The 24,285-nt window shown below is 46.2% G+C and overlaps 1 protein-coding gene and 1 pseudogene across 3 annotated transcripts in view; both read left to right on the forward strand.

Annotated features, from left to right (window-relative positions):
- The window catches only part of LOC147026475 (neuropeptide Y receptor type 1-like), a 101,657-nt gene that overhangs the window by 66,084 nt on the left and 11,288 nt on the right, over positions 1-24,285 (forward strand). The window lies entirely within an intron of this gene.
- On the forward strand, positions 17,997-22,358 carry LOC147026476 (uncharacterized; annotated as a pseudogene).

Below are 24,285 nucleotides of genomic sequence, written 5' to 3' on the forward strand. Positions count from 1 at the left end.
GGAGAGTGTGGGAGAGAAGTGAAAAAGAGAGTGCAGGCAGGATGGAGTGGGTGGAGAAGAGTTGCAGGAGTGATTTGTGACAGAAGGGTAGCTGCAAGAGTGAAGGGGAAAGTATATAAGACGGTAGTGAGACCAGCTATGTTGTATGGTTTGGAGGCGGTGGCACTAACAATAAGACAGGAAGCGGAGCTGGAGGTGGCAGAGTTAAAGATGCTGCGATTCTCGTTGGGAGTGACGAGGGTGGATAGGATAATAAATGAGTATATTAGAGGGACAGCGCAGGTAGGACGGTTTGGAGACAAAGTGAGAGAGGTGAGATTGAGATGGTTTGGACATGTGCACAGGAGGGAAACGGAGTATATCGGGAGAAGGATGTTGAAGATGGAGCCGCCAGGCAGGAGGAGAAGAGGAAGGCCAAAGAAGAGGTTCATGGATGCAGTGAGGGCGGACAAGCGGGTGGTTGGAGTGTCAATGGAGGATACAGCGAAATGGAGATGGTTGATCCGCTGTGGCGACCCCTAACGGGAGCAAGCCGAAAGAGGAAGAAGACTTGGCAAGCCACCTCGATTTCTTCCTGTGCCGCTATCAGGCAGTACCATATGATGTCCTTAAGGCCCTTGTGTCGTTCTACCAAGTCACTAGACCCATTTGCCAGGATGCAGGGTATTTCTATGAGTTGTTGAGGTTGGATCAGTACCTTGTTTCCATCTATTGGGCATGGAATCATTGACGAAAAAGGTTTGCTGGGTTAGCTGAAAAGTCTCTTATCGTATCTAACTCTTTGTTATGGGTTGTCCCAAATTTTGCATATGTACTTGCTGTCGTTTTTCCTCCAGTCACTTCTCTCCTGTGTCACTGCAGAGGAGCTGCTAATTCACTTTCGTTTCCCCTTTCGCGGTGGAGGTGTGGGAGGTGTGTATGGTTCCAATTGCGTGAGGCTATTAGTTCGTTGCCTAGTAACCGGTCCCCCCTGCAAAGGAGTAGTGTCAGAACCAGGAGTTGCATGTTGTGTCGTCAAAGGTTCTATCGCTGTCTCCGGTATTACGAGGTTTCTGTCGTCTATACCTGCCTGTTCCACCTTCGGCAGGGTGTCCAGCTCAGGTTCCGGTTCCGCATCTGGCAGGGCGTCCGGCTCTAGCTCTGGTATTCCAGGATCTCTGTCGTCTATGTCTTCTGGTCCCGGGTCCGGCAGGGCGCCCGGCTCTGCCTGCAGTGGGCCTCCCGGCACTATCTCACCCTGTCTTGCCGGGTCGGCTCCGTCCTGGTTTGGTGGCGGTGAAGGGGGTCCCTGAAGATGTATCCCGTCTTCCACCTCGTCGTCGTCTTCACTATCTCGGTAAAATACTGAATCGGATACCGCCGGAACCTCTGCTGGGGTTACCTCCTCCGGTTCCCTAGTTTCGTCGGCCTCCTTGGGCGCTCGCTTACAGTGTGAGTGGTGCATCCATGCACTCTTACCTCTCACTTTGACGGCGGAGGGCGTGGTCAAGAGTACAGTGTAAGGTCCGGTCCACTTGGGTTGCAAGGCGTTTTTCTGCAGGAACTCTTTCACCCAAACCCGTTCAGCGGGTTGGAAATCATGTAACGAGTCTCCAGCTGGTATCGGCAATGCTTCTTGTACCTGAGAGTGAAAGGTCCTAATGGTAGCAGTGAGTGTCCTGCAATAATTCATCATTCCGTCAGTCATACATGAAAAATCCCAATCTCCCATATCTGGCGGAGCCGAGGCCGGTAACTGCATAGGACGTCTCGTTATTATTTCATGCGGCGAGAGCCCCCTTGTGGCATTATTTGTTGCTTGCATTTTCATGAGCGCTATAGGCAGTATTTCTGGCCAGGGCATTGACTGGCCCTCGCAGAGTTTGCAAAGCGTCTGCTTTAGAGTTTTGTTCTCCCTTTCTACTGCCCCTGCTGATTGAGGGTGGTACGGACAGTGGAGTTTCTGGTTAATTCCCAAGCCTTTGGCTACCTTTGCCATCACTTTTGCCGTGAAAGACCCTCCTTGGTCTGATGATAGTCGTGTTGGAATCCCAAATCGTGGAATTACTTCCTGTAAAAGCAGTTTGGCCACCGTATTAGCTTCCTGGTTGGTAGTGGCAAAGGCCTCTACCCACTTAGAGAACATATCCACGATTACCAACACATATTGGTGGTGTTTGTATGCCGGCATTTTTACAAAATCCATCTGTCGGTGTTGAAACGGTCCAGACGGGGTGGGTGTGCTCCCCGTTTCTTGGCAGCATACTTCCTATTATGTCTACCACAGGTCGTACAATTGCTAACCACCTCTGTCGCTGCTGTCGTCACACCTGGAGCATTCCAGGTTTGACGAATAATTTCCGTCACTCCTTTTATCCCCATATGGCCCTGCGCATGTGCAGTTAAGACTAGCCATGGTAACAATTTCCGGGGTACAAACGGCCTATTTCACTCATCCACCCATACTCCATGTGTGTTTTGCTTTGCACCTTCCTTCAGCCTCCATGGTTCCTGTTCTTCCATAGTTGCAGAGACTTGCAGATCTTTCAGCTGTTCTTGCATTTGAGGGCCGTCTCCCATTTGCTCCACATAAATTTCAGTTGTCGATTGCGGGTTCGCTTCTTCCTCATCGAGCACTGCTTTTGCCATTAAATCTGCTCTGTCATTGCCTTTTGACACTTCATCTGTCCCTCCTGTGTGAGCTTTGCATTTAATCACTGCAATCTGCTGCGGCTCTTGTGCTGCTCATATTAGTCATTTGATCAGGCCCCCGTGTCAAATAACCTTCCCAGAGGATGTCTTAAAGCCCCGCAATGCCCAAATGGCGGCGGAGTCATGTAAGCATATCTGGAATATCTGGAATCTGTGAATATGTTCAATGTTTTTCCCGCACCCAGCTCACATCCGCATATTAGCGCTTCCAGCACAGCTTGTTGGGCTGAAAATCCCTTTGGTAGCAATTCTTTCCTCAAGGTGGCGCTTGTGGTGTATACGGCAAAGCTCGTGATCGTTTCTCCCCATCGGTTCTTCCTTGCCGCTCCATCTACGAACAGTTCCAATTCCGCATTCTCGATCGGGGCTTCCTGTAGGTCACGCCTCGCCTTTGTCTCTTCCACCAGCACTTGTTCACAAACATGTGCCTCTACCTCATCGCCCGTTGGCATTAGGGAGGCTGGGTTCAGTGGCAAACATCTTTCGATCGTTATATTTGTTGCCTGCAAAAGTACCAGATCATGTTGAACTGCCTGTGCCACGGATATATGTTGTGTCTTGTTTTGCCGTATCAGCGCCGCCACATCATGCGGCACTTTCACGGTCAGTGGAGAACCCAAAACCAGCGTCGCTGTTGCGGTTACTGTGTATTATGTTGCTGCCACTGCCTGTAAACACCCAGGATAGGCGGCGGCGACCGGATCCAAATGACTACTGTAGTACGCAATCGGCCTATTTTTCCCTCAATATTCTTGCGTCAGCACTGCTTGGGCGAACCCTCCTCTTTCGTGGACGAATAAGTTGAAGTGAAGATCATAGTTCGGTAGTCCCAATGCTGATGCCGAGGACAAGGCCTGCTTCAATGTTTCAAAGTCTTTGTCCGCATCATTCGTCCAGGAGATCTTATCCCCCTCTGCCTCCCTTACCATGTCGTACAGTGATCGCGCCCGAACTGCATAATCAGATATCCACTGCCGGCAGTACCCCGTCATCCCGAGGAACCGCCACAATTGTCGCAATGTAGTGGGTTTTGGTTGTTCTAGGATTGTCTCCACCCGTTCAGCTCCTAGGCTTCTCTGTCCCTGCTCCAGTATATGTCCCACATACGTCACTCTTGGCTGTGAGAACTGCAATTTGTCTTTTCTGACTTTGTGGCCCTTTCGGGCGAGAGCTGTTAACAGCGCTACAGTGTCCGTTTCACATTTCGTCTGACTGTCCGAGCACACCAATAGATCGTCCACATATTGTATCATCACTGATCCTTGTGGGAGCTCTATGTCCTCCAAGTCTTCTTTCAAAGCCTGCGAGAAAAGCGTTGGGCTATCGCAGAACCCTTGCGGGAGTACAGTCCAGGTGTATTGTTGTTCGTCACAGCCCCCCCCAAAAAAAAAACAAGTGTTGCGACTCCTTTGCTAGCGGTATGCTAAAGAACGCTGAGCACAAATCTACCACGGAGAAGTGCGTTGCAGTGGACAGCACCCCTGACAGTACCGTAACAGGGTGTGGCACCACGGGAAAGGACGCTTTCACGCACTTATTCACCGCCCGCAGATCTTGTACGAACCTCCATTTTTTTCCCGGGCTTCTTCACCGGCAGGATTGGTGTGTTGCATTGGCTTTTAGTATGTATTATCACCCCTTGGTCGCGCAATGATGCTAGCACCGGAGCGATCCACTCTATTGCTTCTTTGCGCAATGGGTATTGAGCCACTCAAGGCAGGGGTATCCCCTCCTTTATCTGGATGGATACGGGCGTTGCAGCCAGCACTCTGCCCACATCATTCGGGTGTCGTGTCCATAGTTCAACAGGTACTTCCTGTAATCTTTCCTCCGTTCTCGTTTCTCTGTTGGCCTGGCGGCGGGGCCTTTCGCTGTTCATCTCATATCTTTCTAGCATACATGTCAAAATCTGATCAGGGAAGCATACTTTCCATCCATCCCCCCGTCGGCTGGCCCGTAAAGCGTTCCGGGTTTCGCTATCCCTTTCTAGTGGTTCTGGGGCGCATCTCAATCTGGTCATCATTCTTTCCAATTCTCCGACACTATGTCCTTTACTGACCGCCATTGAGACATGCGGGGTAAGTCCTTCTCTGTGCTTCATTAGCTCACGTTCCTCGGCAGTTAGTTCCACCTCCATTGCCGCTCCCTCCTTTCCGATCCACAGAGTGGTTGTCATCAAAGTGCGTGTGGCGGTGTAATCTTCATGTACCCTATCCGAGTAATCAAAATCTTGCCCTGTTTCGTCATAATAGACCGTACAGTGCAAAGGCAGTTCCACTCCTTTCAGCTCAATGTCGTTGCTACGCAACCATTCCTCTACGTCCCGCAATCTCTTCGCACTTTCCCAATCCCTAGTCAGTTTATCTCTCCCCTCTTGTGACACAATCCGCGACCAATAAACTACCGGTCCGAGTTCGGTCGTCATGAGGGTCATTACTTCCTCTTGCAATGCTAGCGGAGCATCTATAAAGACTCCGTCTTGCCTGCACGTTATCGTACATCCCATTCTGCACAACAAATCTCTTCCCAACAAATTCATCGGGGTGTGTTTAGCTACCAAAAATGCATGTTCTCCCCGCAGGGGACCTACTTCAATTCGTAATTTGTCTGAAATCGGGATATCCTCTCTCCGTCCCGAAACCCCCACCACACTCACCGACTCGCCTGAGAGTGGCAGGTTCTTTATTAACCTCCGCCATCAAAGATCGGAGGTTACTTTTTGTTTGTTTGTTTGTGAACAGTATTACGGAAAAACTCCTTGGATTTCGACGAAACTTGGTGGGGGGGTTAGGTATGGTTCAAGGATCATGCCATTAGATTTTGGACTCGGTCCCCCCCCCCAAAAAAAGAAATTGTTAGAGAAAAAATTTTTTTTTTGCATTTTTACATGTTTTAAGTGATTTCCAACCCCCCCCCCCCAAAAAAAATTTTTTGTTTGCATTTCTACATGTTTTAATTGATTTCCACCCCCCCCCAAAAAAAAAACAAAATGTTGGAGAAAATAACTATAACTGTCAGCACTGTTGACATCATATTTAATGAATAAGATATAAGGTTCACTTGAATGACCCAGCAGTATTGGCGGCGGAGGTTTTGCACTCTCCCGAGTGCTCCCCCTCTAGTCTCTCCTTGTTTTAATGTTGACCGGGTGGCCCCTCTGTCTACTAGGAATGTTACTTGTCTCCCCTCTACGTTCAAGGTCGTGGTCAATTCCCTTACGTTCTGCGTTTCTCTTTGCGGAGCCACCACGGTGTCCTCATGTCAATAGTTTCTTTCCACTGTTTCCCCTCGCCTCTCATGTTCTCTAGGGGGTGCCGTTGGTCTCTCCTGCTGTTGTGTTGGCCGTGAGCCCCAGCCTCGTTGTTTAGGTGGTGCCTTGCACTCCTGGCTCTAATATCTGAATTTACCGTAGTTAAAACATTCTCCCTGCCTTTGCGGCTCATTCTCTCGATTCCAAGGTCTCCGCTGGCCCCGTTCGGCTTCATACCGGGGTTCCCAATCTGGATTGTTCCAGCGAGGCCTTCCTTCCCTCTCTTCGTATTTACAGCTCTTCAATTCGAGGTTTCTTACAACCATAGCTTGGGCATCTTTCTTTCCTCTCCGCTCCTCTTCTCTTAGAGTCTGCCAGGCTTGCCTCGCCCTTTCAAATCACGGCATCCACTTCAGCCGTTTTCCACTCTGGCATGTCCGCCTTCACCTCTCGCCTTACTTCGTCGCACAGTCCATCTACAAACAGTGTTCAGGAGGTGGAGGGGTGTCTGTGCTCCCAAGTGCAGCTCGATCTGTTCATACAGTCGTGCTTTGTACTCGGCAGGTGATTCCTTGGGATCCTATGTAATACCCTGTATTGCCTGCCAAACCATTACCCTTGGGGCCATCTCCATCGCAAGTTCTTCCATCAGAGTTTGTACCCTACCCCTGTACAATGCCTGTGCTTGTCGGTCGTCTCCCTCTGGGTAATGTCGGTTTAAAGTGCAATCCTCCTCTCCTTCTCGTTTGACGCCCCAGGCTGCCGATCGCGAGCTCCAAACCGAACTGGGCAGCACAGCAGTGCATATCAACCCTATGTCCGTCCTGGTTGCTTCCTGCATTTTTATATGATCGTGTAATATCTGAATTGCCCTTCTAGGGTTTTTCTTTATGCATTCTTCCATTCTAGCTTTTACTCCCCTTATGTCTTGTGGGGTCCATGATCTCCAAACCAAATCTCCCCCTGCCGCTTGCATCATGGGGAACTGGTGAATGTCTGCCCCTCCTCTTGCTCCTTCCATCCCTAAGACGGGGTAAATTCCTTTTGTCGTCCCAAGTCATGTTGTCGCCTTTCGGTCTACGTCATCGTTCATTTCCGCTATCTGTGCTAACGCTTGTTTCAACTTCTCCTGTCTCTCCTCACTCTGTATCTTGACCTCCATCAGCTGCTCTCACGCTTGTTCTAGTTCCTTCTGTTTGTCCTCTCCGTTAGCTGGTCTAGCGCCTGCTTTAGTTTCCCTTGTCGTTCCTCGTCTTGCATTTTTCGTTGTTTCACAGTCCCTTCTAGTCCTAGTCACCTATGCTCTGTCTCGACTTGTGACTCCGTTAGCCACGCAGTCAACGCTTTCCAGTGTTGCCACTTTGTTTCGGGCCTCCTGCTTTGCCCTCTGTCAGCGCATTACTCACTGTGTTCAATATCTTTGGATCTAAAGATCCAGTCAGCGGAAAGGGATCTTTTCTCCCCGCGGTCCACTTCACCCAGTCCTGTATTCCCTTTACTTTATCGATTCCATATTTTTCACTGATAACTTTCAATGTTGTTCCTTTTGGTATCTTTTCGTTCTTTGAAGATTTATTCCCCATCTTATGTTCTTATCCTATCAACTGCCTGATAGCTTTAAATCGCTTCTCCTTTTACTTCGGGACCAAAATCCCTTTCAAACAACTGCCTAAGCCTCAAATCCCAATGAAGGCCTCTAACTTTCCCTCTATATGGTACAGGATTCCAACCTGTTCCCTCCCTATTTCACACGGATAACCTTTATCCTCTACCCTTCCAGATCCCAACAACACCGCCTAACAGCCCTCCCTTTGTGCTCTTCAGACAAACCGCATTCGAATCACCTCATATGTTTTACCGTTACAGTTCTTGATTCGAGCAGATCCTGGAGCTGCGTCCGGCGGGGCGCTGCCCACCGAGTGTACAGCGCTCATCTAACCGGGGCTCCCTATTTTAGATGTCCCACGTGCGATCGTCACGTACCTTTTAGCTGAACCCTTGTGATCGCTGTACACCAAGCGGAGGCCTGCCGTCCACACCGCCAGCATCAGTCGAATCCCATCCTCATCGCCAAAATGTTATGACTCTCCACCCGGCCGAGTAAGATGACAGAGTCAGATGAGGATCCTCGAATTACACGTTCTATTTCTGAAGACCACACACATGCGGAATGTGGCTCAACGACCCTTCAGTCAGGCACCTCCGGACCACATTGAGATTATGCTTCAAAACCATCATATATTTAATCACACAAAAGCAGAACTGGGTGTGGACCAAAAGTGTGTGCTAAGGGATAAAGAAATAAATGCGGCAGTGGGCTTCTTTCCCCCCTCCATAGGGGCCCTAGGGGAAGTTGAATCGGTCAATTTTCAGATATGCAACCCAACAGTTTATCTTGCAAACTAATGACTTTCTAAACCTCCTACACTGGCACATGATGACAGCAAAGGTGAAACTCTTGTGATGACTAAGAACAGGAATGTGTGGGATGTCAGCATACAATGAAGAAACAGTTCCTTCCAAGGACATGCTGTTGTGCAGCTGCAGAAAAACAGGAAGAGTGAAAGGCTGTCCAAAGAAACAGTTCGGGCAACATGAATCACTTAAAGCAACATTTTTAACGCAAGGTTCGAATCCTGACAGCTGATTAATATACAACTATTGACTATTGATTAGATATTTAACTATGGCTCAAATGTGACAACCTAGGATATCATCATTCATCACACCCCGGACCAGATACGTTGCGTTTTACTGTTTTTGTTTTTAAACCTCCCTCTGTGCCTGTAGCTGAGGAGAAAGCTTATTGCTGAAAAAAAAAAGATAGCTCCAGCGAACTATACCGCTGAGGTTGTTTGCATTGATCAAATTCTCCCGAAGAGTACTTGACTGAATAGGGAATCGATTTTTAAATAATTTTTTTCATTGCCTGATTTGAACAAAACTTGATACTGCACACCGCAGGAGAATGGTGAGTAAGGTGGCCATCATTTTTTTGCGCTATCATGTACCGTTTTGGTACAGTGGAAGGACAAAAAGGGAAGGACAAAACAGTGGGGAACATAAATTGGGTTAGTTTCTACAATTGGCGCCCCCAATTTTTAATGGTACTACAGAGTTTCTTAGACCACTAGGAGTTCGAAACAACCATTTCGAAAATTATTTCTATTTATTTATTTATTTTCTTTCTGCATCCTCAACACTCAAAAACTGCAATAAAAGAAGAACCAAATTGTCCACAGCCTGCAGAGACTAGAAAAAGAGCTTTTGACAGTGTCCCACATTCTTGGATGATAAAGTGAATGTAAATGTACAAGATAAATCCCCAAGTAATCAAGCTGATTGAGAAAACAATGGATATATGGACTATCACACTAATCCTGCAGCACTCAGAATGAAAGATTGAAATACCAGGAGTGAAGATACGACACGGAATCTTTCCAAGAAGACAGCCTTTTCCCCTTCCTGTTTTGCCTGGATCTGGATTCACTAAGTAACGTCATTAATTAGCAAGAACATGGATACACCCTAGCATCCAATAAAATAATCTCCAACGAAACAAGAAAGGTGACACCGACTGTGCATGGATGATTTAAAACTTTTTTCACCGAACGACGAAAAATTGGCAGAACAACTGAAATTTGTGAAACAGTACTCTGACAACATCCAAATGGAATTTGGCCTTGATAAGTATGCCAAGTGCATTTTCGTGCAAGGGAGAACCACAAAAATGGACAACATAAATATTGACCGAGATACAATACAGGAGCTAGCCACCGAAACATCTTACAAGTACCTTGGAGTAGAAGAGGGCCACCAAATATGTCATAAAAATTGCACAAAACAATTACCAAAGAATACCTGCATAGAACGAGGCTGATCCTGAAAATATACCTCTCCCCAAGGAAGAAAATTAAAGCCATAAATCAGCTCCCAGTACCAGTGTTCCAATACAGCTGTGGAATAGTAAACTGGCCACAAGCGGAAACCAGAAAATCAGATATTAGAATCAGGAAACTCCTCACCATCCACAAAGTGTTCTAAAAAATCAGTGCATCCTCAGAATGTATCTGCCAAGGAAAGAAGGAGGTGGTGGCCTGATGAAACTCAATCAAGTGCACAGAGTGATGACTAAGATTAGGAGAGTATGTGAAAAGTTCAACAGATCAACAAATACAATTTGTACACAATCATGAACACAACAAACCAGAAAAGGTATATCTCACTCACCTTGTGAAAAACTTCCAAAACAAGGTGTGAATAGAAGATGTCACGCACCAAACCAAAACAGCAACAAATACGGCCCCAATAATTGCCAAAAAGACAAAAGAAAGATACAAGTCAACATACCAACAGATATTTAATGATGACTGGGAGAGAGACAAAAGAGCAGGGAAATGTATATATATATATATATATATATATATATATATATATATATATATATATATATATATATATATATATATATATATATATATAAAAGTTGGACAGATTGTGGATAGACAAAGAAGGATCACTGGAATGACGAAGAAGAGGTCTGCTCAGTTGGGATGGAGAACTAATTGTTATAAATGGTCAAGACCAGGGACAGTACATGAATGGCTTTAAAAAATGGCAGGACTCAGCCAATCAGATAAATGTAGATTTTCCAAGGCAGAAACAGGAAGCACGAGCCACCTCTTATCGGGATGTAAAAAAAACTCATGTCAGAACAGGTATACACACAAAGGCACAACAAGGCAGCCTATTTAGAGTAAACCACTAACATCTGCAGATGTTTCAATATCCCAGTTCCACAAAACTCATGGAAACCTGAACCAAAAGCAATAACTGAAAACAAGGAAATAATCCTCACGTACGACCTGATGAACCCATCTGGCATGAACATAGAAAAAAAGCACTGCGACCAGACATCGTGCTCAGATACAAAAGAAAAATAAGGCATTGTTAATTGAAGTTTCAGTACCCAGTGATTTTGGTTTAAATAATGCAGAAATCAAGAAAAAATGACCAAATATCAACACCTCAAAAATGAAGTGAAAAGATCCTGGAAGTTGAAGAGCACCAAAATTGTGCCAGTGATAATTGGAAAAACGGAAATGTTAAAGAAGAACCTTACAAAGATCCGACAAACCATCCTTGGGAACACCACCACAAATTAACTACAGTCGGGGGCTGTCCGGGGCTCAGTGACGATCCTGAAAGGAGCCCTTGGAACAAAACTCTGAAAACAACACAATTTCATAACTTACCCATGAATCACAATCCTTCACCAAAATGAAGGCGGATACTTCAACTCCTGGGAGGACACCGTTCCACATTGTGAAACCCGAATTATGGAGATGACAATCAACGACACATTTCAACCTTTAGCAATAGATGCAAACATCTAATATAATTTGTCTTGGTGGACCGGAACCAAACAAACAATATACAGTATTTATAACAGCCCTCACAACTCCCGCAGATTCCATCCTCTCAACATGATTAATAGTAAAGATCATCATTTTAAGCTTACCCTGCACATGCAGAAGACCCAGATATGTCCTTCCCATCGGTGTTCAGAAGCAACTAGTCCAGAGAAACAATCCATTCACTGGTAGCATTCCGTCAGGGGTTTGTATAGTAAATGCCTGTCCTCTTGGGCCCTTTATTGTACACGTTGTCGAGGCTCGTATGAGAGCGAACACACAAAGCACAGCAAGAGTGGCAGGAGGCAAGAGGGGTGGGAGAGGGAAGGACAAAACAGTGGGGAACAGAGACATGGGGAGATCTTTGGAAGCGAGAGGGATGGGGCGGGGAACACATGGTAAACAAGATGGACACTACATGGACTTTCAGGACCTTACATGACAGGGAACTTTCAGGAAGGAAAGCAGGGAATTTGAAGGAGTTGGGTTTGGGCGGATTAGCAGGGGAAGAAAAGATCGTGATTTTGGATGGGGGAAGATAAGAGGTGGTGGTGAAACCATCTGCTCTATACGGAGGTTTAGCTGTTCTGCCTTCCATAACTTCTTGATCCAGTTTGTTTCTACATCCTCTCGCTAAGGAGATCAAACTGGTCTGCAGTTTTACAACCACTGAGATGGGGGTGTGGGTGTTCTTGTTGTTATCCATTTAATGCACAATCACGTCAGCTGCCTGTTGAACACATGTGCACGATGACATCAGCTGCACAGCTGCAGCATTATTTATCATTTAGCTCTTAATGCGTTGATTTGCAAGAAGTTAAAAGAACAAAGAGATCATTGCAGAGCTAATGATTGCTTCCATTGTGTCCAAATGGGGGGGTTTGTAGGAATTGAAAAGACGAGTCTATTTATTTTCCAAGTCCAATTAAGAATCTTTTGTATGAGTCAACAGATAATTCTGTTCCATTGTTCTGAAGTAATGGGGTTTTGTGTGTATAAGTAATGTGGTGGTAGGGGGGTGGTTTTGGATGTGGAATGGAAAATGAGGGAGGGAACGGTTTGAATGGTATAGAATAGGATCGTGAGTTATGGGTTTTGAAAGGCAAAGAGCAATATCATGAGTTTCAGGGCTTGAAAGGCAAAGACTGAGGGACTGGTGATGGATGGGTAGCTGGAGTTAAAGAAGAGTCAAAATATGGATTGATAGATGGAGGTTTTAAAGGGAAATTGAACGTTCTAACTTACGACGCATCTCCCTTCCAAAATATCCCTCCATAAAAAGGTAGGAAATCTAACTTGCATAAACTAAAGAAATATCTGTCTGGGAAAAATCCTACACATCTCTGAATGCATATTGTAGTCTTTTCCATAACTGCAACAACACTTTATGCTGCAGTGAACGTCGGCATTTCCTGGGGTTTCTGCACAGGTGTGCTGAGCATTCTGGGGTGGAATGCGTCATTTCGAAAGTCACATATTCTGCATGTTGTTTTTTTTAGAGTGGAGGGTATATATAATTTAATAAACAGGAATTAGTTCCCGCATAGAACTAGTGTGAAAAAATCCCGACTCAACCTGGGACTCTAATCCAAGGATCTTTGCTTCAACGTGGTGACAGCCCCCTGAGCAATTGAGTCGCTGGGGTAACCCCTTGAGTTTCTCACACAAACACTGCAAGCTGCAAGCTCATACTAACACTGCAATGCCGACATCTCAGGTTCCTACTGGGCAGACGTGTGTGTGTGTGTGTGTGTGTGTGTGTGTGTGTGTGTGTGTGTGTGTGTGTGTGTGTGTGTGTGTGTGTGTGTCTGTGTGTGTGTGTGTGTGTGTGTGTGTGTGTGTGTGTGTGTGTTTGTGTGTGTGTGTGTGTGTGTGTGTGTGTGTGGGGGGGGGTGATAGAGATCAATCTCATCTATATAATTTAGTAAACAGGAATAAATTCTTGCAGGGTGTTGGTATAATTTAATATGTGCATGAGTTGCTCGTGCTGAACAATTAGCGCATGAGACAATTACGTTGAGAGTAAATTTTCATTCAGGTGTTCTGCACATACCTCATGCCGAAAAGACACTTAGAATGACTGCTGGAACAGTTCTTCAACAAACACATTATCAATTCTGCATGTTTGGTTTATCAGGGTGGAGTGCACACAACTATATATAAAACTTGGGTGGAGTTTGAAACAGCAAGGGGCTTACCTTGTGTAGCTTTTCATTGTTGCTTTATGCATTTTTCTTCAGCTGGAAATGCATGGGAAGAGTTAATTTATTTGATAATCCAAGCCACCCAGGGTAATCGATTTGGTGAAAGCTGATTGGTCATTCTCTACAATTAAGGGTGAGAGACATGATTGGGTCTTATTCTTTAGAATATGTTGACTGCTATTGACATTGCACATGGAACATTGTTAGTTCACTCAGTGGTCCTGCATTTTAGTCTATGCTGTCGCTGATGATTTGCCAACAAGTGATGAAACCAGTCCAGCGGTTGAGGGGTTCATGTAGCATTGGGATTCTCATGTATATACTACTTATGAATGTCTGAAGCTGTCAAAAAACCATGTTAGCGTAAGTGTATGTAATTGATGTCATTGAAGAAGCAGAATCGAGTGGTGTTTAGAAGGCTCTTGTCTCCCCTGCCCCAATGTCTAACCAGATATGGTTCCGATGGATGTGGATTATTTTAGTTTCATTCGTTCCAGTTGATTTACTGCAGAAGAGCGGCAATGCTCTTATTCCTCCCATCCATATTTAATTATTGTAATAAATTATTTGTTAATGAGAACCTGTTTTCTGGTCCTCAGGGAACGGAAACTCAAGAGCACACACAGGAATGGTATAAATCCATTGGGAACATGTGTCAATGTGCTATTAAAAGTGAGTCACCTGTTTCAGGCTGGTTTGCCCACGGGTCATGGGGTTTTAACTACCGACACGTGTATAAATTAACGGGCGTAAGTGTAGACCTTTTGGACCCCTTTTTTGTGTGTGTATATGTATGTCATTCTTCTCTATGTCCCTTATTCCCCCAAGTCTCACTCCACATTGTTCTTGGTGTGTTCACTTCCCACCCCCCACTTTTCCAACTTTCTACTGTTCCTTTTGATCTCTTACGTGCTGGTTTGGTCTGTGTTCCAATTCCACTGCCTCAATTCAGGAAACAAAAATAATACTTGTTGTTCCTCTATAGTATTTTTGATGCCCAATTGGTCTTTGTGCTGTTTGGAGCTCACCATATTGGACATCTTTTGGCATGGATGCATCCATCATTCATACGATGAGTATACATAACCTATCTTAAACGTCTTTTCCTCATGAGGGTGCTTAGGAATGACATTTTGGATTTCTCAAGGATAGTGGTGTTTGGAATTTCCATTGCTGCTCGTCTCAATCCAACTCGTTTCAGCTGCGCAACACATGCTAACTGACTTTCCAGGCTCTTTTAGTTCTCAGCTCCAACTATATTGTGGTCATGGCTCCTCCCTCCCTCCCCCACCCCACCTCTGGTTGATCATTTACACAGCTGATATCACTCTGCGTTTCCCCGGGGCTTGGTATTTGCTCCAGATCAACATGGGATGGCTGTTTTTAAGAAAAATTAAAGATGGAAGGTAAAAGGGGCATGTGGGAGTTGTATTCTAACCTACACCCGTTATAAATGTATCCACATACACATATGCATTCATGAAGTACATACAACAATGTGGCAGTATTTACATCAACACAAACACACAAGGGGGGGGGCATTATCACTTATTTTCATCCCTGTTTTACTGCTCCCTACTTTCTCCCGGGGGCGTTCCAGCCACACAGCCTCTGCCAAGAGGAAAGAGGTTTCATTCAAATTAATGAAATTAATTCCCCCCAACCCTCTCACATACACACAGGACAAGCTACCACACAATTAACCCATACATGCACACGGAGCACCCCATGATAACTATAATTATCCATACTATTCATTATTATCCACATGATACAGTGTTACGAATTTGGAAGCTTACAGCACACAACAGCCAGAGTCCCTATAGATCAGTTATATTGGTAAGTATGTCTTTCGAGTTAGAATCCATCCCCTGTGTCTAATGGGAATTAAATCTTCGTGTGCTGCGGAGTTATTTTCATAGTCAGGGTTTTGTTTTACATTTTTACATCACATACAACAATAACAACACCTTTGCTCCATCCTGACGCCATAACGCTCACGGTGGGCGGAGTTCAAGAAGGAATTGGCATCTCTCTCACCCAATCAGAGAGATGCGAGCGAGTTTGCCATCAGTCGGCCAATGAGAGCCAATGCAGGACAATGTTACTCCTCTTCCTGTTTGAGGGGCGGTCTGCCGTGACCCCCCCCCCGGTCCAATCAGCATACTTGGCACCCTTTTTGGCCAATCACGGGGGCGACGAGCGCATTTGCGCACCAAAACCGTCCAGTGGGGGAGAGTGGGTCGGAGGAGGTGGCTCCTCCCCTCTGGAGAAGGCGTGAATAACTGTTTGGCATGATCCGACTGGTGGAGAGTTGGTTTTGATCTGCCGGATCACCTGGCCTTACCTGCTGGCGCTCACTGCCTCGTCCGCGCTCACGCTGGTTGGCATCCGCCCTTCATCCTCCATCCCGGGTACTTGGAGTGGCATCATGGTTGTGGGTTCAAGTCCTGCCGGTCCAAGACGTCGAAGACCACACGAGGTGGACAGGTCCAAGATAGCTTTGGTTTCCAGCTCATCTTCCCTCGAGCTGGGAACCTCGAATAAAGACCATTGAGGTCCATCTCTTTTCTTTGGGTGTGTGTGTCTGTGTGCGGGCCTGTCTTGTCAAGTAGAATTGTTAAGTGCTTTTGTTGTACATTATTTGCCTTGCTTTGTCGGACTAACTCTACTCTTCTGTGTTCCCCTCCCTGTCTATTGTAAATAAATATCCATTTTGCTGAATGTATGAGCTCATTTCTGTGTTTCTTTCATTGGCTTAGCACGGTGCGTGTTGGGAAATTGGGAAGCGGCAAATTGTGCATTTGGTCCAGCACCTCTGGTAACTCCGCTCAGTTACGCCGGATCCGAGCCGTTACCCGCGACTCGGATCGGACAGAGTCGGCCGAGGGTATGGTTTCCGCGGTAGTTGGACGGCGTGGGTACTTAGGTAAATTGGAGTTTGACAAGTGGACCCTCCCTCACGCCATCAAAATATTGGCGACCACGGTCCTGTAAGGGACCCGTGCCTTTCGGAGTTCTCCGAGAAGCACGATCCAAATTCCGGGTGTTCGGTGGAGCCGACGCTACTGCTCCACCTAGCGGTCGTGCTCACTGCCGACACTCGGCTCCACAACAACAGCATGTGTCACAGGCCTACAAGCACTTCACATGTTGTTGTTACTGTCATTGTTGTGGTTGTTGTTGGGGGTCGATTTTACAAAATGTGCACCCATTGGTCGGACAGCTGTCGAACCCCATCCTCATTTATCACTTGACTCCACCAACCATGGCACCCTGACAAAATGATATGGCTGATTTTCTGGTGGGCCTAAGACATCAGACCTGGAGGCATCTGCTGATTATACTGTACAGGTTTGTTCCATCATTTCCATTGTCTTTGTTTGAATCCAGTCATTCACGATGAGGGACCCCAAAAAAATCAAATAATATCTCGAATAAAAATTATTAGTAAGGTTTCATGAAGCCCTTCAGTACGCACAGTGTGCACCTCTCGAAGAAAATTATGTGGGCCTAAGGCATTAGGCCTCTGCTAGTTATACACTGTCCGTGGTTGTTGCATCAGATTTCCATTGGCTTTGTTTGGGTCGAGTGTCACTCACGATAAGACACCCCAAAAGTCTAATCAATGTCGAATAAAAATTATAAGCAACGTTGAATCAAGCCCTTCAGCAGGGACGGAATGCGCCTCCCTAAAAAAAATGGCGTTACGTAACTTTTGAAGGGCCCCATATTTGTGTTAAACAATCCGTGACTGTGTGACAGATCGGCTCGTTCTGATATCACCACGGTGGAGGCTAACATGGATGAGAGGTGTCGAGTTAATCTTTTAAGAGTGCTTTTAATGTGTTTTCCAATTGGCCTGCCACCGGATTTTGTCGCAGGTTGTGACCACAGTGCGGTCATTCTTGTCATTGCTACAAACAAACACATATAAACAAAAAGACATTTCTACTACATAATCAAGTAGAACATTTATAAATACACAAAGTGAACAGTTAAGCAGTTCTGAACACAAACTACATTTCTATACACACATAAGTACATAAACACCTACATATGGTGTGCATATACCCCTTATTATTAGCACTCCACCAAGCAAATATTGGGGATGCCTCTTTGCAGTAGTTATACCCACTGGCATACTATGGGAGGTGGTCCACCCTGGTTGACATCTGGGGGAGGGAGTGCCAATGGGAGAGTTGAAATATCAGTACGATGACTTCAGTTACAAGTGACATTATAATATTATTATTTACCGAATAATAAAGACAGTTAGTTAGGGAATTTTAGCAAATTGTATTGACCATCTGTGAAAAAATTGCTGACAAAAAAAATTTCTTCACTGACGTATTCATCAAGGTGTCCACTAACACCTATCAATTAGTGCAAACCCAAATCCTTGTGGAAAATTCTGGGGAGGCAATCAAAGTTCGGGTGCTCAGAGGGCCTGGGCGAAAAAATCGGAAAATTAACTTTTGCCAATATTAACTTGTGGGATGTCTAACTAGGGGTTTTTGGGGCTGCTGAATTGATTCCAACCATTATTTTTGAGAAAGAAACATTCCTTGATCATATAAAATGTATTTTATTGACATTTTTAACAGAACTGTGCTCAATGGAAATGTTGCTTCATCAGCTTTTACAACCTTATTCATCAAACTCCCCAGTATCTTCCTCACTCCTCTTGTCATCCAGCTGGTTTATCCAGGCAGCACCACAGCAGAACACATCCTCTCAGGCGGGGATAATGCCAAGGCCATTCGTTTTCACCTTCTTGCATCTGCAGGAATTGCCAAGTTCGTGCTGAGAGGTGTCTTCAGTGAGCAGGAGTAAGAAGACATGGAGGACTTCATCAGGACTGCAAAAGATAAGACAACAGGTAATCTAAATTCCTCTAATCTAACATATGCACCAAGGATAGTCACTGTCTTCGAGGAGAGGATGGCAGAGAGATTGAAGATCTTTGCTGAAGGAGGAAGGACACCAGCACTCTGGGTCTGGTACAATGGCAGAATCGACCTCATCAAGGTATTCATCAGGAGTGAGCGTGTCCCAGACCACACAGGTCATCTCAGCTGCATCATTGGAATGCTCAATACCTTCGCAGCAGCGGGCCACCATCAGAACGCAAAGGGAGCAAGGCTGTATGTACAGCTGATGCATCAGCGACAGGAGAGTCCCATGTTCCAGGAAACTCGATCCAAGTTCACTTTGTACGGCAACCATGTAGTCAGGTTCTCAGGCCATGAATGGTCCGGCACATGGACCGACATCACGATAGAAACCACACTCATGCGTGAGGCAAAATCCTCCGGTGGTCTAAACAGAGGCCGCTTTTGGAATGTCTTCTCATAAGTCTTGGGTTCAGACTCTGAACCACTTCTCGTTCATTCACAAAGAGCTAGAAAGAAGCATGGTCAAATGTGGGGTACCTTTCCACACCGACATTAAAAGAGCCCAAATGAAGAGGGATAACGATGCTGTCAACACCATAGTTGGGTGGTTGGAGGAAGTCAACTCTTTCGATGCTACACGGGACAAGAAGACTCTGGTGTCCTTCTCAACTGAGTTCAGCAGCACTGGCGAAGACCAAGTCAATGCTGATCAAGCAGAAGAAGTTGGCAGAGCCATGCAGGCTAAGGTGGATGGGAAAACTGTTGTGCATGCAATGGTAACCAAACACAAGGTCAAATCACTTGCAAGCCTCAGATCTGGACCCAAAGTCAATGGCAAGAAGCTGGTCATTGACTCACTGAACCTATTCAACCGCCTCATTGTCATCAGTGAGCGTGAAGTCAAGACCAAAGAAGCTCTGCGCTTTGAGTTGACACCAAAACCGATGTCTCTGTTTGACAAAAACCAAAATTTGCGAAAGCCAGACAAGGCTGCCCTAGCAAGGTCCCTGAAGGCATGTGTGGCACCTGTCTAACAACCCCCTGCACAAGCCTTGTGGTTGATGGTGGGTGGCTCCCGCATAATGTCAAGTGTGAGGCTAACCTTACTTGGAAGGATGTTGCCGAGAGCTACATCCGGTTTGTGAAGTCCATGGGGAGCCATCGCCTCCGGATAACGGTGGTCTTTGACGGGTATGGCAGCTCCACCAAGGACCATGACCATTTGAGACGAACAAAGAATGCATGCTGTGACATTCAGATTCGTCTGGATCTCAAAATCATCATTGCAAGAGAAAAGTTCCTCGATAACAAGAACAACAAAGCCCAGCTCGTTCTGCTCCTTGCTGAGACATTTAGTAGGAATGGAATCAGTGTACAGAAATGCTCCGATGATGCCAACACCTCCATCGTCTGCGCAGCTCTAGATGAGGCAAGAGAGTCCCCTGTCGAGGTGAGGGCTGAGGACACAGACGTCCAGGTTATGCTGATTCATCATGTTGCAGACCATCTGATCTTCCTCACGACAGCCAAAGAAACATCTTACGATGTCAGAAAGATCCGGGAGGTCATCCTAGAGATATACCGGAGGTATCTCATCTTCTTGCACAGCTTCTCTGGCTGTGATACAGTGTCTGCAAATTTTGGGTTCAGCAAACCAACTTTGCTAAGCAAGCTCTGCAAGACTGATGAAGCAGAGAGGGCAATGGACGTGTTTATGGGCATCTGAGCTGAGAAAGTTGATATCATTAAGGCAGGCTGTGATCTTTTCATGCTCATGTTCCATGGGAAATCCTAAAAAGAATTGGAAGACTTGAGATTCGACATCTTCAGCAAGGGAGCTGCCACTGGGAGCATAAAAACTGAGAAACTCCCCCCGACAACAGGAGCTGCAGCACAGCACTCTCTCCAAGCTTACCTCCAGACTAGAGACTGGCTGATGCTGCAAAGTCCATCGTTGGATGCCCGGGACTATGGATTGGCAACTCACTGAGCAAGGATATGCACCAGTCCCTTCTACAGACCCCATTGCACCAGACTACCTCCTGACGTTTGCCAGCTGAAACTGTGCGGGGGACTGCAGCTCACTCAGGTGCTGCTGTAAAAAGCAAGAAGTCAAGTGTATGTCTGTTTGCGGCATCTGTCATGGTAACTCTTGCCTGAACATAAACCAGCCTGATGACAAGAGGAGTGAGGAAGATACTGGAGAGTTTGATGAATAAGGTTGTAAAAGCTGATGAAGCAACATTTCCATTGAGCACAGTTCTGTTAAAAATGTCAATAAAATACATTTTATATGATCAAGGAGTGTTTTTTTCTCTCAAAAATAATGCTTGGAATGAATTCAGCACCCCAAAAAACCCCTAGTCCGACATCCCACAAGTCAATATTGGCAAAGTTAATTTTTCCGATTTTTTCGCGCAGGCCCTCTGAGCACCCGAACTTTGATTAACTCCACAGAATTTTCCACAAGGATTTGGGTTTGCACTAATTTATAGGTGTTAGTAGACACCAAGATGAATACGTTAGTGAAGAAATTTTTTTTGTCAGCAATTTTTTCACAGATGCTCAATACAATTTGCTAAAATTCCCCAACTAAGTAACTCGGAACTAAAACCATCGTTATATCGTCGTACATGGAGCAGGAACACAGCATTACATTACAGAGCAGGAGGTGGTGGAAGTGGTGGTTAATGGGAGGAGAGAGGAGGAGTCGGCGGAGCTGATGATGTGCTTGGCATGGGTCCATCCATTGGGACCATACTCTGTGCAGAGCGTTGGTGCTGCGTTGGCAGTCTCCTTGGCTATTGGGCACAATCCTGGACGGGTCGCCACTCCGACACAGGATACCAGCATGCTGGCACCCATTTTTACCGACCTCGGAAGGATGACAGGCTGAGTCAACCCCACCTGGTATTAATTCAAGAGCTGAGCAGGATTTGAACTCAGCACCCAAGGATCCCAAGCCCACCACTCTAACCATCAAGCCAACACCAGGCACATGGGTCCGTTGGTGGATGGAGCAGATGTTGGTGACTTCAAGTAGCTGCTGAGAGGAGGCTGTTGACAATTTTTTTTCATTTCTCCTCAAGAGTCCTCATATAGATTACTACAGCACGATCCCAGAAATGCTTTTTTTGTCATCAGCTTTCTCCACCAATAAGAAGCAAGCTTTCATAAGTTACCAGGGCATTATGCATTGTAGGAAAGGTCATGATTCGTTGCTTGGGTTGACATCAGTTTAAAATCATTTGCATACACCATACACGTCTTGGCCACAATGGTAGCTTGACGTGCTTTATGGGTTCACACTTTCATTCCGAAAAGTTAATTGAATTCCTGTACTGTATTCGCAGTCCTTTTGAATCTCCTCCATTAAATAGTAATCTCCTCCCCCTCCTACCAGCCCTCACCCCCTCAAGACCACCGACAAGTATAAAAACACCCCTTTCCATTAATTTGGGTCATGCTGATCCTCTGTAACAAGTCTGGACGTAATTGGCCCAGAACTGTATGAGAAGTAGCCCCACAAACAAACAAACCCACAAACACAGGTCCGTGAATAAGGATCAATGCCAAGCAGTATTACCTGTTTGCTGAATTTTTTATGTCCTGCATTTTTCTTGCTTCCAATATTTGCTTACGACAGGTGCAGAACTGTAATCCACTTGAAATTTTACTTGCAAACATGATATATGTTTTCTGTGTGTTTAATTTTTTTTAATTATTCATCTCGGGTAGATGGGGTGCAGGAGGGGGAGGGGGTGCCAAATACTCGAGGTACACCCCTGGTTATACCACTTCCTCTCCCCAATGCAAGTCGGGAGCCAAATCATCCCCACTCGTCCATGCAGCCCAGATTTGTTAGCCTCGCTTAGACTGCCGATCAGTCCCCATGGACTCTCTCTCGGACTCTCTCGTACTCGGACTCGGTCTCTCTCTCTCTCTCTCTCTCTCTCTCTCTCTCTCTCTCTCTCTCTCTCTCTCTCTCTCTCTCTCTCTCTCTCTCTCTCTCTCTCTCTCTCTCTCTCTCTCTCTCTCTCTCTCTCTCTCTCTCTCTCTCTCTCTCTCTCTCTCTCTCTCTCTCTCTCTCTCTCTCTCTCCTCCACTCCTCCACTCCTCCACTCCTCCACTCCTCCACTCCTCCACTCCTCCTCCACTCCTCCACTCCTCCACTCCTCCACTCCTCCACTCCTCCACCTCTCTCTCTCTCTCTCTCTCTCTCTCTCTCTCTCTCTCTCTCTCTCTCTCTCTCTCTCTCTCTCTCTCTCTCTCTCTCTCTCTCTCTCTCTCCTCCACTCCTCTCTCTCTCTCTCTCTCTCTCTCTCTCTCTCTCTCTCTCTCTCTCTCTCTCTCTCTCTCTCTCTCTCTCTCTCTCTCTCTCTCTCTCTCTCTCTCTCTCTCTCTCTCTCTCTCTCTCTCTCTCTCTCTCTCTCTCTCTCTCTCTCTCTCTCTCTCTCTCTCTCTCTCTCTCTCTCTCTCTCTCTCTCTCTCTCTCTCTCTCTCTCTCTCTCTCTCTCTCTCTCTCTCTCTCTCTCTCTCTCTCTCTCTCTCTCTCTCTCTCTCTCTCTCTCTCTCTCTCTCTCTCTCTCTCTCTCTCTCTCTCTCTCTCTCTCTCTCTCTCTCTCTCTCTCTCTCTCTCTCTCTCTCTCTCTCTCTCTCTCTCTCTCTCTCTCTCTCTCTCTCTCTCTCTCTCTCTCCACTCCTCCACTCCTCCACTCCTCCACTCCTCCACTCCTCCACTCCTCCACTCCTCCACTCCTCCACTCTCTCTCTCTCTCTCTCTCTCTCTCTCTCTCTCTCTCTCTCTCTCTCTCTCTCTCTCTCTCTCTCTCTCTCTCTCTCTCTCTCTCTCTCTCTCTCTCTCTCTCTCTCTCTCTCTCTCTCTCTCTCTCTCTCTCTCTCTCTCTCTCTCTCTCTCTCTCTCTCTCTCTCTCTCTCTCTCTCTCTCTCTCTCTCTCTCTCTCTCTCTCTCTCTCTCTCTCTCTCTCTCTCTCTCTCTCTCTCTCTCTCTCTCTCTCTCTCTCTCTCTCTCTCTCTCTCTCTCTCTCCTCCACTCCTCCACTCCTCCACTCCTCCACTCCTCCACTCCTCCACTCCTCCACTCCTCCACTCCTCCACTCCTCCACTCCTCCACTCTCTCTCTCTCTCTCTCTCTCTCTCTCTCTCTCTCTCTCTCTCTCTCTCTCTCTCTCTCTCTCTCTCTCTCTCTCTCTCTCTCTCTCTCTCTCTCTCTCTCTCTCTCTCTCTCTCTCTCTCTCTCTCTCTCTCTCTCTCTCTCTCTCTCTCTCTCTCTCTCTCTCTCTCTCTCTCTCTCTCTCTCTCTACAAGCGTACACCATCTTTGAAGTGTGGGATCTCTGGGGTGTTCCTTGGAGAACAATCAGCTGTCTCCGTGCTGCCGGCTTGTTCGGGAGAACAATCTGGGGCGAAAAAAACAATATAACAACTGCACCCAAAACAATAACTGTAGCTACAGGCTGGAACATCACAGTACTGGCAAAAACTACAGCTCGAGTTAGTGATCTGGCCACTTGGTCACTTCATTGTGATGGAATTGTACAACAACTTTCTTTTCAGGCCTCACACCCAGTGACGCTGCTTGATGACAATACACGGACCAATGCCTGTTCTCGAGAAACTGAAGATACCTTGATTTCCATATTCACTTTTAAACCTTCATGTTTGAGAAGCCTGACTCTATCCATTATTGCTGGCAATAACATAAGCCAACAGGCCACCAGTGTAGTCATTAACGTACAAAATGCAATTGAATACCTTGTAATCATGGACATCGAGCGAACATGATATGTAGTCGTAGTCTGCATGCGG

Source organism: Eptatretus burgeri, chromosome 5, assembly GCF_056783735.1.
Source record: "Eptatretus burgeri isolate ZD-2024b chromosome 5, Ebu_testis_v1, whole genome shotgun sequence".
NCBI lineage: Eukaryota > Metazoa > Chordata > Myxini > Myxiniformes > Myxinidae > Eptatretus > Eptatretus burgeri.